Source organism: Poecilia mexicana, unplaced genomic scaffold, assembly GCF_051168715.1.
Source record: "Poecilia mexicana isolate PSO_F unplaced genomic scaffold, ASM5116871v1 scaffold_17, whole genome shotgun sequence".
NCBI lineage: Eukaryota > Metazoa > Chordata > Actinopteri > Cyprinodontiformes > Poeciliidae > Poecilia > Poecilia mexicana.
Window position 1 is genome coordinate 22,391,314 of NW_028263386.1, and position 15,863 is coordinate 22,407,176.

Genomic DNA, 15,863 nt, shown 5'->3' on the forward strand with positions numbered 1-15,863 from the left:
GCCCAGCTGCACCAAACTCACTAGGATGCATCCTTATCCATCCCCGAACAGGAATCCATAACAGTCGTTGATGGGCGTGGCCTAATTTCTCTACAGCGCCCCCTAGAAATTTTTAAATGATCAGCCCCAAGCCATGCTTTAACCTAGAATTATGAAACTTGGTACACATGTGTATCATGTCAGGACCTACAAAAAAGTCTCTTGGAGCCATGGTGCAAACCCAACAGGAAGTCGGCCATTTTGGATCAAAATCAGCCATTTCCTCTTTTTCATAGACATCGCATCTGATCTATCTCCTCCTGCAGCTTTTGAGATAGAGACTTCAAACTCAGTCAGCAGAGACTTGAGACATTAAAGATGAAAAGTTATCGTAGGAATTTTTCTATGTCAAAGCATGTGGGCGTGGCTAAGTCCCAAACTTTGACTATTCGCCATGAAACATCAAGATGCAATAACTTCCACATAGAAGGTCACAGCTGCATCAGACTTCCTATATCTGACTACAGACCACCCCTCATCACATTGAGATGGTCAGTTGATGACATCACCTTAACCCCGCCCACTTCCGACAGGAAGTCACCTGTTTTTTCTATTGTATGTCTTACTTTTACTCTCTAAGTCATATGGGTTTCATCCGGTGTAGGCTGACATGACATGATATGATGATGAACTCTCCCATGATGAACTCGACTGACCCGTGGGGGCGTGGCTAAGTCCCAAACTTTGACTATACACCATGAAACATGAATGTGAAATAACTTCCAAATGCCAGGTCAGAGCTGCATCAGACTTTCTATGTCTCATTATAGATAAGCCCTCATCACAGTTAGGTGGTCGATTGATGACGTCACCTTTGCCCCGCCCACTTCCGAAAGGAAGTAACATGTTTTTTCAAATGTATGTCTTACAGTCTAATTCATATGGGTTTAATCCTGTGCAGACTGACATAAAATGAAATGATGATGAACTTATTGATGATGAACTCATTGATGATGAACTCTACTGACCCGTGGGGGCGTGGCAAAATGGCTGTCCCTCGTAATATGCATACGTTCGTCTCGTATTCACAAACGCATCATCCGATTTGCACCAGACATTGTATGAGTGACACTTGTGAACCTCTAAGGAGCCCAATAGAGTTTATTTGTGATTTGACTCCACTGCGCCCCCTAGGTTAATCAAACAGCTGTATCTCCTCTCTACATGGCCCGATGTGCTCCAGATTTTTGGTTCATCGCCAGGGAGCTCTGCCGAAGCCGTAAAAGCGGATAGCGTGGATGAGGGCGCGCGAGCGTCGGCGGTGGCGGGCGGGTGGCGGTGCTGGTACCCCCGCGGTGGCTATAGGCCGGAGCAGCGCTAGCTGCGAGGGCCGCTTGAGGCTCCGCGGAGCTTTAATTATTATTACGATTCTGCCACCCTTTTTAGGGGGCTTTTTGGGGGCTTTATCATATTCAAAAACTCACCAAACGTGGCGGGGGCATAGAGCCCGGTGAAAAATTTCGTATTTTAAGGTCCCCAGAAAAATCGCACAAGAAACGGCTCAAGGGCGCCACCTAGCAACTTTCAAAAGACCCTTTCCTATTCACTTACTTTATCGTAGAGACTTGAAACTTGGTACACTTGTAGAGCTCCCCAAGACACTCTGAATTTACAATTAATGTCATAGTGCAAGTATCACAGATTGTCGGCCATTTTGGATTGAAGTTCCGATTTTGACCGGATTTTGTCCGTTTACAGGGTTCGCATTTGATCGAACTTGTCCTAGGGATTTCGATCGATCGGCTTCAAACTCGGTCAGATCGTTCATAAGGCATGGCCGATCCAAAGTTATCGTAGGTTTGCGTTTTCGGGCTTGCTGAAGGGGTCTTTCCTGGGGTCAAAGGTCACCGATTCGCCATGAAACATCAAACTGTTATAACTCTTTGAAAAAAACTCTTAGAAGCACCAAACTTTCAGTGATTGATCATCATGGGATGCTCTACAATACCCAACGGTCAAATGATGACGTCACTTAGGCCACGCCCCCTGAGAACAGGAAGTGTCATTTTTTACGCTGAACGGTCGCTATCTGACCCCTTTGACCTAATCGAGGTGAAACTGTGTCCACAGACAGAAAACATGTTGGTGTGTTGAGGATTCCAAGCCAAGCTCATTTGAATCCAGCAGGTGGGCGTGGCGGCGTGGCGAAGTGACCCTAAACGCCGTGTCCTTACGTTTGGCTGTGGATTCCACAATTTTGAGGCCAGCTGCACCAAACTTGACATGAGTGATCCTGGTAGGGTCCCCTACGATCCTATGTTGTCATAGTCTGACGTCATCTAAGCCCCGCCCCCTCAGAACAGGAAGTGCTTTTTTTTCCATGGAAAGCTGCCTTTCTGGCTCACTGCACCTAATCAACATGATTCTGTGTTGGATGACAGATAACATGTTAGTCTCACTTGCTTTAAAGCGCCAAGAGTCTTCTGTAGAGGGCGTGGCCGTGGGACCGCGGCGAAGCAGAGGTAACGCCGCCGCCATACGTTTGCCTCTAGATTCCACATCGTTCAGCCCAGCTGCACCAAACTCACTAGGATGCATCCTTATCCATCCCCGAACAGGAATCCATAACAGTCGTTGATGGGCGTGGCCTAATTTCTCTACAGCGCCCCCTAGAAATTTTTAAATGATCAGCCCCAAGCCATGCTTTAACCTAGAATTATGAAACTTGGTACACATGTGTATCATGTCAGGACCTACAAAAAAGTCTCTTGGAGCCATGGTGCAAACCCAACAGGAAGTCGGCCATTTTGGATCAAAATCAGCCATTTCCTCTTTTTCATAGACATCGCATCTGATCTATCTCCTCCTGCAGCTTTTCAGATAGAGACTTCAAACTCAGTCAGCAGAGACTTGAGACATTAAAGATGAAAAGTTATCGTAGGAATTTTTCTATGTCAAAGCATGTGGGCGTGGCTAAGTCCCAAACTTTGACTATTCGCCATGAAACATCAAGATGCAATAACTTCCACATAGAAGGTCACAGCTGCATCAGACTTCCTATATCTGACTACAGACCACCCCTCATCACATTGAGATGGTCAGTTGATGACATCACCTTAACCCCGCCCACTTCCGACAGGAAGTCACCTGTTTTTTCTATTGTATGTCTTACTTTTACTCTCTAAGTCATATGGGTTTCATCCGGTGTAGGCTGACATGACATGATATGATGATGAACTCTCCCATGATGAACTCTACTGACCCGTGGGGGCGTGGCTAAGTCCCAAACTTTGACTATACAGCATGAAACATGAATGTGAAATAACTTCCAAATGCCAGGTCACAGCTGCATCAGACTTTCTGTGTCTCATTATAGATCAGCAATCATCACAGTTAGGTGGTCGATTGATGACATCACCCTAGCCCCGCCCACTTCCGACAGGAAGTAACCTCTTTCTTCAATTGTATGTCTTACTTTTACTCTCTAATTCTTATGGGTTTCATCCTGTGCAGGCTGACATGAAATGAAATGATGATGAACTCTCCCATGATGAACTCTACTGACCCGTGGGGGCGTGGCTAAGTCCCAAACTTTGACTATACACCATGAAACATGAATGTGAAATAACTTCCAAATGCCAGGTCAGAGCTGCATCAGACTTTCTATGTCTCATTATAGATAAGCCCTCATCACAGTTATGTGGTCGATTGATGACATCACCCTTGCCCCGCCCACTTCCGACAGGAAGTGACCTGTTTTTTCTACTGTATGTCTTACTTTTTCTCTCTAATTCTTATGGGTTTCATCCTGTGCAGACTGACATGAAATGAAATGATGATGAACTCTGCCGTGATGAACTCTACTGACCCGTGGGGGCGTGGCTAAGTCCCAAACTTTGAATATACATCATGAAACATGAATGTGAAATTACTTCCTAATGCCAGGTCACAGATGCATCAGACTTTCTATGTGTCATTATAGACCAGCCATCATGACAGTTAGGTGGTCGATTGATGACATAACATTAGCCCCGCCCACTTCCGACAGGAAGTCACCTGTTTTTTCTACTGTATGTCTTACTTTTTCTCTCTAATTCTTATGGGTTTCATCCTGTCCTGACTGACATAAAATGAAATGATGATGAACTTATTGATGATGAACTCATTGATGATGTACTCTACTGACCCGTGGGGGCGTGGCAAAATGGCTGTCCCTCGTAATATGCATACGTTCGTCTCGTATTCACAAACGCATCATCCGATTTGCACCAGACATTGTATGAGTGACACTTGTGAACCTCTAAGGAGCCCAATAGAGTTTAATTGCGATTTGACTCCACTGCGCACCAAGGTTAATCAAACAGCTGTATCTCCTTGCGATATTAGCTGATCTACACCAGATTTTTGTGCATTGTCTGGGAGCAATGTCGAACATGACAGGGTGACTATCTTCAGGGCGGGTTTGGCAGCTCCGTGAGAGCTAGGAAGTGGCTGGGGGTAGGCGGTGGCTGGGGTGACATGGTGCTGAGGGGAGGCAGTGGCTGGGGGGAGGTGGTGCTGAGGGGAGGCGGTGGCTGGGGGGAGGCGGTGCTGGAACATCCACGGTGGCTAGGCTTGAGCGGCGCTTGGCTGCGAGGGCCGCTTGAGGCTCCGCGGAGCTTTAATTATTATTTTTCCCGTGCCAAATAAAGTGGCTTTTTGGGGGCTTTATCATATTCAAAAACTCACCAAACTTGGCGGGGGCATAGAGTCCGGTGAAAATTTACGTATTTTAAGGTCCCCGGAAAAATCGCAAAAGAAACGGCTCAAGGGCGCCACCTAGCAACTTTCAAAAGACCCTTTCCTATTCCCTTACTTTATCGTAGAGACTTGAAATTTGGTACACTTGTAGAGCTCCCCAAGGCACTCTGAATTTACAATTAATGTCATAGTGCAAGTATCACAGATTTTCGGCCATTTTGGATTGAAGTTCCGATTTTGACCCGATTTTGGGCGTTTACAGGGTTCGCATTTGATCGAACTTGTCCTAGGGATTTCGATCGATCGGCTTGAAACTCGGTCAGATCGTTCAAAAGGCATGGCCGATCCAAAGTTATCGTAGGTTTGCGTTTTCGGGCTTGCTGAAGGGGTCTTTCCGGGGGTCAAAGGTCACCGATTCGCCATGAAACATCAAACTGTTATAACTCTTTGAAAAAAACTCATAGAAGCACCAAACTTTCAGTGATTGATCATCATGGGATGCTCTACAATACCCAACGGTCAAATGATGACGTCACTTAGGCCACGCCCCCTGAGAACAGGAAGTGTCATTTTTTACGCTGAACGGTCGCTATCTGACCCCTTTGACCTAATCGAGGTGAAACTGTGTCCACAGACAGAAAACATGTTGGTGTGTTGAGGATTCCAAGCCAAGCTCATTTGAATCCAGCAGGTGGGCGTGGCGGCGTGGCGAAGTGACCCTAAACGCCGTGTCCTTACGTTTGGCTGTGGATTCCACAATTTTGAGGCCAGCTGCACCAAACTTGACATGAGTGATCCTGGTAGGGTCCCCTACGATCCTATGTTGTCATAGTCTGACGTCATCTAAGCCCCGCCCCCTCAGAACAGGAAGTGCTTTTTTTTCCATGGAAAGCTGCCTTTCTGGCTCACTGCACCTAATCAACATGATTCTGTGTTGGATGACAGATAACATGTTAGTCTCACTTGCTTTAAAGCGCCAAGAGTCTTCTGTAGAGGGCGTGGCCGTGGGACCGCGGCGAAGCAGAGGTAACGCCGCCGCCATACGTTTGGCTCTAGATTCCACATCGTTCAGCCCAGCTGCACCAAACTCACTAGGATGCATCCTTATCCATCCCCGAACAGGAATCCATAACAGTCGTTGATGGGCGTGGCCTAATTTCTCTCCAGCGCCCCCTAGAAATTTTTAAATGATCAGCCCCAAGCCATGCTTTAACCTAGAATTATGAAACTTGGTACACATGTGTATCATGTCAGGACCTACAAAAAAGTCTCTTGGAGCCATGGTGCAAACCCAACAGGAAGTCGGCCATTTTGGATCAAAATCAGCCATTTCCTCTTTTTCATAGACATCGCATCTGATCTATCTCCTCCTGCAGCTTTTGAGATAGAGACTTCAAACTCAGTCAGCAGAGACTTGAGACATTAAAGATGAAAAGTTATCGTAGGAATTTTTCTATGTCAAAGCATGTGGGCGTGGCTAAGTCCCAAACTTTGACTATTCGCCATGAAACATCAAGATGCAATAACTTCCACATAGAAGGTCACAGCTGCATCAGACTTCCTATATCTGACTACAGACCACCCCTCATCACATTGAGATGGTCAGTTGATGACATCACCTTAACCCCGCCCACTTCCGACAGGAAGTCACCTGTTTTTTCTATTGTATGTCTTACTTTTACTCTCTAAGTCATATGGGTTTCATCCGGTGTAGGCTGACATGACATGATATGATGATGAACTCTCCCATGATGAACTCTACTGACCCGTGGGGGCGTGGCTAAGTCCCAAACTTTGACTATACAGCATGAAACATGAATGTGAAATAACTTCCAAATGCCAGGTCACAGCTGCATCAGACTTTCTGTGTCTCATTATAGATCAGCAATCATCACAGTTAGGTGGTCGATTGATGACATCACCCTAGCCCCGCCCACTTCCGACAGGAAGTAACCTCTTTCTTCAATTGTATGTCTTACTTTTACTCTCTAATTCTTATGGGTTTCATCCTGTGCAGGCTGACATGAAATGAAATGATGATGAACTCTCCCATGATGAACTCTACTGACCCGTGGGGGCGTGGCTAAGTCCCAAACTTTGACTATACACCATGAAACATGAATGTGAAATAACTTCCAAATGCCAGGTCAGAGCTGCATCAGACTTTCTATGTCTCATTATAGATAAGCCCTCATCACAGTTATGTGGTCGATTGATGACATCACCCTTGCCCCGCCCACTTCCGACAGGAAGTGACCTGTTTTTTCTACTGTATGTCTTACTTTTTCTCTCTAATTCTTATGGGTTTCATCCTGTGCAGACTGACATGAAATGAAATGATGATGAACTCTGCCGTGATGAACTCTACTGACCCGTGGGGGCGTGGCTAAGTCCCAAACTTTGAATATACATCATGAAACATGAATGTGAAATTACTTCCTAATGCCAGGTCACAGATGCATCAGACTTTCTATGTGTCATTATAGACCAGCCATCATGACAGTTAGGTGGTCGATTGATGACATAACATTAGCCCCGCCCACTTCCGACAGGAAGTCACCTGTTTTTTCTACTGTATGTCTTACTTTTTCTCTCTAATTCTTATGGGTTTCATCCTGTCCTGACTGACATAAAATGAAATGATGATGAACTTATTGATGATGAACTCATTGATGATGTACTCTACTGACCCGTGGGGGCGTGGCAAAATGGCTGTCCCTCGTAATATGCATACGTTCGTCTCGTATTCACAAACGCATCATCCGATTTGCACCAGACATTGTATGAGTGACACTTGTGAACCTCTAAGGAGCCCAATAGAGTTTAATTGCGATTTGACTCCACTGCGCACCAAGGTTAATCAAACAGCTGTATCTCCTTGCGATATTAGCTGATCTACACCAGATTTTTGTGCATTGTCTGGGAGCAATGTCGAACATGACAGGGTGACTATCTTCAGGGCGGGTTTGGCAGCTCCGTGAGAGCTAGGAAGTGGCTGGGGGTAGGCGGTGGCTGGGGTGACATGGTGCTGAGGGGAGGCAGTGGCTGGGGGGAGGTGGTGCTGAGGGGAGGCGGTGGCTGGGGGGAGGCGGTGCTGGAACATCCACGGTGGCTAGGCTTGAGCGGCGCTTGGCTGCGAGGGCCGCTTGAGGCTCCGCGGAGCTTTAATTAGGCCCGAGCAGCTAAGCGCTGCGAGAGCCTATTGTTCCTGTACTGTTTCTTATTATTATTACGATTCTGCCACCCTTTTTAGGGGGCTTTTTGGGGGCTTTATCATATTCAAAAACTCACCAAACGTGGCGGGGGCATAGAGCCCGGTGAAAAATTTCGTATTTTATGGTCGTTGAAAAAATCGCAAAAGAAACGGCTCAAGGGCGCCACCTAGCAACTTTCAAAAGACCCTTTCCTATTCACTTACTTTATCGTAGAGACTTGAAACTTGGTACACTTGTACAGCTCCCCAAAACACTCTGAATTTACAATTAATGTCATAGTGCAAGTATCACAGATTGTCGGCCATTTTGGATTAAAGTTCCGATTTTGACCCGATTTTGGGCGTTTACAGGGTTCGCATTTGATCGAACTTGACCTAGGGATTTCGATCGATCGGCTTGAAACTCGGTCAGATCGTTCAAAAGGCATGGCCGATCCAAAGTTATCGTAGGTTTGCGTTTTCGGGCTTGCTGAAGGGGTCTTTCCGGGGGTCAAAGGTCACCGATTCGCCATGAAACATCAAACTGTTATAACTCTTTGAAAAAAACTCATAGAAGCACCAAACTTTCAGTGATTGATCATCATGGGATGCTCTACAATACCCAACGGTCAAATGATGACGTAACTTAGGCCACGCCCCCTGAGAACAGGAAGTGTCATTTTTTACGCTGAACGGTCGCTATCTGACCCCTTTGACCTAATCGAGGTGAAACTGTGTCCACAGACAGAAAACATGTTGGTGTGTTGAGGATTCCAAGCCAAGCTCATTTGAATCCAGCAGGTGGGCGTGGCGGCGTGGCGAAGTGACCCTAAACGCCGTGTCCTTACGTTTGGCTGTGGATTCCACAATTTTGAGGCCAGCTGCACCAAACTTGACATGAGTGATCCTGGTAGGGTCCCCTACGATCCTATGTTGTCATAGTCTGACGTCATCTAAGCCCCGCCCCCTCAGAACAGGAAGTGCTTTTTTTTCCATGGAAAGCTGCCTTTCTGGCTCACTGCACCTAATCAACATGATTCTGTGTTGGATGACAGATAACATGTTAGTCTCACTTGCTTTAAAGCGCCAAGAGTCTTCTGTAGAGGGCGTGGCCGTGGGACCGCGGCGAAGCAGAGGTAACGCCGCCGCCATACGTTTGGCTCTAGATTCCACATCGTTCAGCCCAGCTGCACCAAACTCACTAGGATGCATCCTTATCCATCCCCGAACAGGAATCCATAACAGTCGTTGATGGGCGTGGCCTAATTTATCTACAGCGCCCCCTAGAAATTTTTAAATGATCAGCCCCAAGCCATGCTTTAACCTAGAATTATGAAACTTGGTACACATGTGTATCATGTCAGGACCTACAAAAAAGTCTCTTGGAGCCATGGTGCAAACCCAACAGGAAGTCGGCCATTTTGGATCAAAATCAGCCATTTCCTCTTTTTCATAGACATCGCATCTGATCTATCTCCTCCTGCAGCTTTTGAGATAGAGACTTCAAACTCAGTCAGCAGAGACTTGAGACATTAAAGATGAAAAGTTATCGTAGGAATTTTTCTATGTCAAAGCATGTGGGCGTGGCTAAGTCCCAAACTTTGACTATTCGCCATGAAACATCAAGATGCAATAACTTCCACATAGAAGGTCACAGCTGCATCAGACTTCCTATATCTGACTACAGACCACCCCTCATCACATTGAGATGGTCAGTTGATGACATCACCTTAACCCCGCCCACTTCCGACAGGAAGTCACCTGTTTTTTCTATTGTATGTCTTACTTTTACTCTCTAAGTCATATGGGTTTCATCCGGTGTAGGCTGACATGACATGATATGATGATGAACTCTCCCATGATGAACTCGACTGACCCGTGAGGGCGTGGCTAAGTCCCAAACTTTGACTATACAGCATGAAACATGAATGTGAAATAACTTCCAAATGCCAGGTCAGAGCTGCATCAGACTTTCTATGTCTCATTATAGATAAGCCCTCATCACAGTTATGTGGTCGATTGATGACATCACCCTTGCCCCGCCCACTTCCGACAGGAAGTGACCTGTTTTTTCTACTGTATGTCTTACTTTTACACTCTAAAACATGTTGGTGTGTCATGGATTCCAACCCTGTGCAGACTGACATAAAATGAGATGATGATGAACTCTGTAAAGGCCTGCTGACCCGTGGGGGCGTGACAAAATGGCTGTCCCTCGCCATATGCATACGATCGTCTCTTATTCACAGACGCATCATCCGATTTGCACCAGACTTTTTATGAGTGACACTTGTTAACCTCTAAGGAGCCCAATAGAGTTTAATTGCAATTTCACTCCACTGCGCCCCCTAGGTTAATCAAACAGCTGTATCTCCTTGCCACATGGCCCAATCTGCTCCAGATTGGGGGTGCATGGCCAGGGAACGCTGCCGAAGGCATCGAAGCGGATCGCGTGGAGGACGGCGCGCGAGCGTCGGCGGTGGCCGGCGGGAGGCGGTGCTGGAACATCCGCGGTGGCTATAGGCTTGAGCGGCGCTTGGCTGCGAGGGCCGCTTGAGGCTCCGCGGAGCTTTAATTAGGCCCGAGCAGCTATCGCTGCGAGAGCCTATTGTTTCTGTACTGTTTCTTATTATTATTAGGCCCGAGCAGCTAAGCGCTGCGAGAGCCTATTGAAACTGTGCTGTTTATTATTATAGTTCTTGTGCCAAAAGAATTGGCTTTTTGGGGGCTTTCTCATATTCAAAAACTCACCAAACTTGGCGGGGGCATAGAGCCCGTGTAAAATTTACGTATTTTAAGGTCCCCAGAAAAATCGCACAAGAAACGGCTCAAGGGCGCCACCTAGCAACTTTCAAAAGACCCTTTCCTATTCACTTACTTTATCGTAGAGACTTGAAACTTGGTACACTTGTAGAGCTCCCCAAAACACTCAGAATTTACAATTAATGTCATAGTGCAAGTATCACAGATTGTCGGCCATTTTGGATTGAAGTTCCGATTTTGACCCGATTTTGGGCGTTTGCAGGGTTCGCATTTGATCGAACTTGTCCTAGGGATTTCGATCGATCGGCTTCAAACTCGGTCAGATCGTTCATAAGGCATGGCCGATCCAAAGTTATCGTAGGTTTGCGTTTTCGGGCTTGCTGAAGGGGTCTTTCCGGGGGTCAAAGGTCACCGATTCGCCATGAAACATCAAACTGTTATAACTCTTTGAAAAAAACTCATAGAAGCACCAAACTTTCAGTGATTGATCATCATGGGATGCTCTACAATACCCAACGGTCAAATGATGACGTCACTTAGGCCACGCCCCCTGAGAACAGGAAGTGTCATTTTTTACGCTGAACGGTCGCTATCTGACCCCTTTGACCTAATCGAGGTGAAACTGTGTCCACAGACAGAAAACATGTTGGTGTGTTGAGGATTCCAAGCCAAGCTCATTTGAATCCAGCAGGTGGGCGTGGCGGCGTGGCGAAGTGACCCTAAACGCCGTGTCCTTACGTTTGGCTGTGGATTCCACAATTTTGAGGCCAGCTGCACCAAACTTGACATGAGTGATCCTGGTAGGGTCCCCTACGATCCTATGTTGTCATGGTCTGACGTCATCTAAGCCCCGCCCCCTCAGAACAGGAAGTGCTTTTTTTTCCACGGAAAGCTGCCTTTCTGGCTCACTGCACCTAATCAACATGATTCTGTGTTGGATGACAGATAACATGTTAGTCTCACTTGCTTTAAAGCGCCAAGAGTCTTCTGTAGAGGGCGTGGCCGTGGGACCGCGGCGAAGCAGAGGTAACGCCGCCGCCATACGTTTGGCTCTAGATTCCACATCGTTCAGCCCAGCTGCACCAAACTCACTAGGATGCATCCTTATCCATCCCCGAACAGGAATCCATAACAGTCGTTGATGGGCGTGGCCTAATTTCTCTACAGCGCCCCCTAGAAATTTTTAAATGATCAGCCCCAAGCCATGCTTTAACCTAGAATTATGAAACTTGGTACACATGTGTATCATGTCAGGACCTACAAAAAAGTCTCTTGGAGCCATGGTGCAAACCCAACAGGAAGTCGGCCATTTTGGATCAAAATCAGCCATTTCCTCTTTTTCATAGACATCGCATCTGATCTATCTCCTCCTGCAGCTTTTGAGATAGAGACTTCAAACTCAGTCAGCAGAGACTTGAGACATTAAAGATGAAAAGTTATCGTAGGAATTTTTCTATGTCAAAGCATGTGGGCGTGGTTAAGTCCCAAACTTTGACTATTCACCATTAAGCATCAAAGTGACATAACATCCACATATAAGGTCACAGCTGCATCAGACTTTCTGTGTCTCATTATAGACCACCCCTCATCACAGTTAGGTGGTCGATTGATGACATCACCTTAGCCCCGCCCACTTCCGACAGGAAGTCACCTGTTTTTTCTACTGTATGTCTGACTTTTACTCTCTAAGTCATGTTGGTCTGTCATGGATTCCAACCCTGTGCAGGCTGACATAAAATGAGATGATTATGAACTCTGTAAATGCCTACTGGTAAGTTTGGGACTAAGCGTGGCTTAGTCCCAAACTTTGACTATTCACCATGAAACATGAATGTGAAATAACTTCCACATGCCAGGTCACAGCTGCATCAAACTTTCTATGTCTCATTATAGACCAGTCCTCATCACAGTTAGGTGGTCGATTGATGACATCACCTTAGCCCCGCCCACTTCCGACAGGAAGTCACCTGTTTTTTCTACTGTATGTCTGACTTTTACTCTCTCAGTCATATGGGTTTCATCCTGTGCAGACTGACATAAAATGCCATGAAGATGAACTCTGTCAATGCCTACTGACCCGTGGGGGCGTGGCAAAATGGCTCACCCTCGCCATATGCAAACGATTGTCTCTTATTAACACACGCATCATCCCATTTGCTCCAGACTTTTTATGAGTGACACTTGTGAACCTCTAAGGAGCCCAATAGAGTTTAATTGCAATTTGACTCCACTGCGCCCCCTAGGTAAATCGACAGCTGTATCTCCTTGCCACATGGCCCAATCTGCTCCAGATTTTGGCTGCATGGCCAGGGAACGCTGCCGAAGACATCGAAGCGGATCGCGTGGAGGACGGCGCGCGAGCGTCGGCGGTGGCCGGCGGGAGGCGGTGCTGGAACATCCGCGGTGGCTATAGGCTTGAGCGGCGCTTGGCTGCGAGGGCCGCTTGAGGCTCCGCGGAGCTTTAATTATTATTTTTCCCGTGCCAAATAAAGTGGCTTTTTGGGGGCTTTATCATATTCAAAAACTCACCAAACTTGGCGGGGGCATAGAGTCCGGTGAAAATTTACGTATTTTAAGGTCCCCGGAAAAATCGCAAAAGAAACGGCTCAAGGGCGCCACCTAGCAACTTTCAAAAGACCCTTTCCTATTCCCTTACTTTATCGTAGAGACTTGAAATTTGGTACACTTGTAGAGCTCCCCAAGGCACTCTGAATTTACAATTAATGTCATAGTGCAAGTATCACAGATTTTCGGCCATTTTGGATTGAAGTTCCGATTTTGACCCGATTTTGGGCGTTTACAGGGTTCGCATTTGATCGAACTTGTCCTAGGGATTTCGATCGATCGGCTTGAAACTCGGTCAGATCGTTCAAAAGGCATGGCCGATCCAAAGTTATCGTAGGTTTGCGTTTTCGGGCTTGCTGAAGGGGTCTTTCCGGGGGTCAAAGGTCACCGATTCGCCATGAAACATCAAACTGTTATAACTCTTTGAAAAAAACTCATAGAAGCACCAAACTTTCAGTGATTGATCATCATGGGATGCTCTACAATACCCAACGGTCAAATGATGACGTCACTTAGGCCACGCCCCCTGAGAACAGGAAGTGTCATTTTTTACGCTGAACGGTCGCTATCTGACCCCTTTGACCTAATCGAGGTGAAACTGTGTCCACAGACAGAAAACATGTTGGTGTGTTGAGGATTCCAAGCCAAGCTCATTTGAATCCAGCAGGTGGGCGTGGCGGCGTGGCGAAGTGACCCTAAACGCCGTGTCCTTACGTTTGGCTGTGGATTCCACAATTTTGAGGCCAGCTGCACCAAACTTGACATGAGTGATCCTGGTAGGGTCCCCTACGATCCTATGTTGTCATAGTCTGACGTCATCTAAGCCCCGCCCCCTCAGAACAGGAAGTGCTTTTTTTTCCATGGAAAGCTGCCTTTCTGGCTCACTGCACCTAATCAACATGATTCTGTGTTGGATGACAGATAACATGTTAGTCTCACTTGCTTTAAAGCGCCAAGAGTCTTCTGTAGAGGGCGTGGCCGTGGGACCGCGGCGAAGCAGAGGTAACGCCGCCGCCATACGTTTGGCTCTAGATTCCACATCGTTCAGCCCAGCTGCACCAAACTCACTAGGATGCATCCTTATCCATCCCCGAACAGGAATCCATAACAGTCGTTGATGGGCGTGGCCTAATTTCTCTCCAGCGCCCCCTAGAAATTTTTAAATGATCAGCCCCAAGCCATGCTTTAACCTAGAATTATGAAACTTGGTACACATGTGTATCATGTCAGGACCTACAAAAAAGTCTCTTGGAGCCATGGTGCAAACCCAACAGGAAGTCGGCCATTTTGGATCAAAATCAGCCATTTCCTCTTTTTCATAGACATCGCATCTGATCTATCTCCTCCTGCAGCTTTTGAGATAGAGACTTCAAACTCAGTCAGCAGAGACTTGAGACATTAAAGATGAAAAGTTATCGTAGGAATTTTTCTATGTCAAAGCATGTGGGCGTGGCTAAGTCCCAAACTTTGACTATTCGCCATGAAACATCAAGATGCAATAACTTCCACATAGAAGGTCACAGCTGCATCAGACTTCCTATATCTGACTACAGACCACCCCTCATCACATTGAGATGGTCAGTTGATGACATCACCTTAACCCCGCCCACTTCCGACAGGAAGTCACCTGTTTTTTCTATTGTATGTCTTACTTTTACTCTCTAAGTCATATGGGTTTCATCCGGTGTAGGCTGACATGACATGATATGATGATGAACTCTCCCATGATGAACTCGACTGACCCGTGGGGGCGTGGCTAAGTCCCAAACTTTGACTATACAGCATGAAACATGAATGTGAAATAACTTCCAAATGCCAGGTCAGAGCTGCATCAGACTTTCTATGTCTCATTATAGATCAGCAATCATCACAGTTAGGTGGTCGATTGATGACGTCACCTTAGCCCCGCCCACTTCCGACAGGAAGTCACCTGTTTTTTCTACTGTATGTCTTACTTTTTCTCTCTAATTCTTATGGGTTTCATCCTGTGCTGACTGACATGAAATTAAATGATGATGAACTCTGCCGTGATGAACTCTACTGACCCGTGTGGGCGTGGCTAAGTCCCAAACTTTGACTATACACCATGAAACATGAATGTGAAATAACTTCCAAATGCCAGGTCAGAGCTGCATCAGACTTTCTATGTCTCATTATAGATAAGCCCTCATCACAGTTAGGTGGTCGATTTATGACGTCACCTTTGCCCCGCCCACTTCCGAAAGGAAGTCACCTGTTTTTTCTACTGTATGTCTTACTTTTTCTCTCTAATTCTTATGGGTTTCATCCTGTCCTGACTGACATAAAATGAAATGATGATGAACTTATTGATGATGAACTCATTGATGATGTACTCTACTGACCCGTGGGGGCGTGGCAAAATGGCTGTCCCTCGTAATATGCATACGTTCGTCTCGTATTCACAAACGCATCATCCGATTTGCACCAGACATTGTATGAGTGACACTTGTGAACCTCTAAGGAGCCCAATAGAGTTTAATTGCAATTTGACTCCACTGCGCACCAAGGTTAATCAAACACCTGTGTCTCCTTGCGATATTAGCTGATCTACACCAGATTTTTGTGCATTGTCTGGGAGCAATGTCGAACATGACAGGGTGAC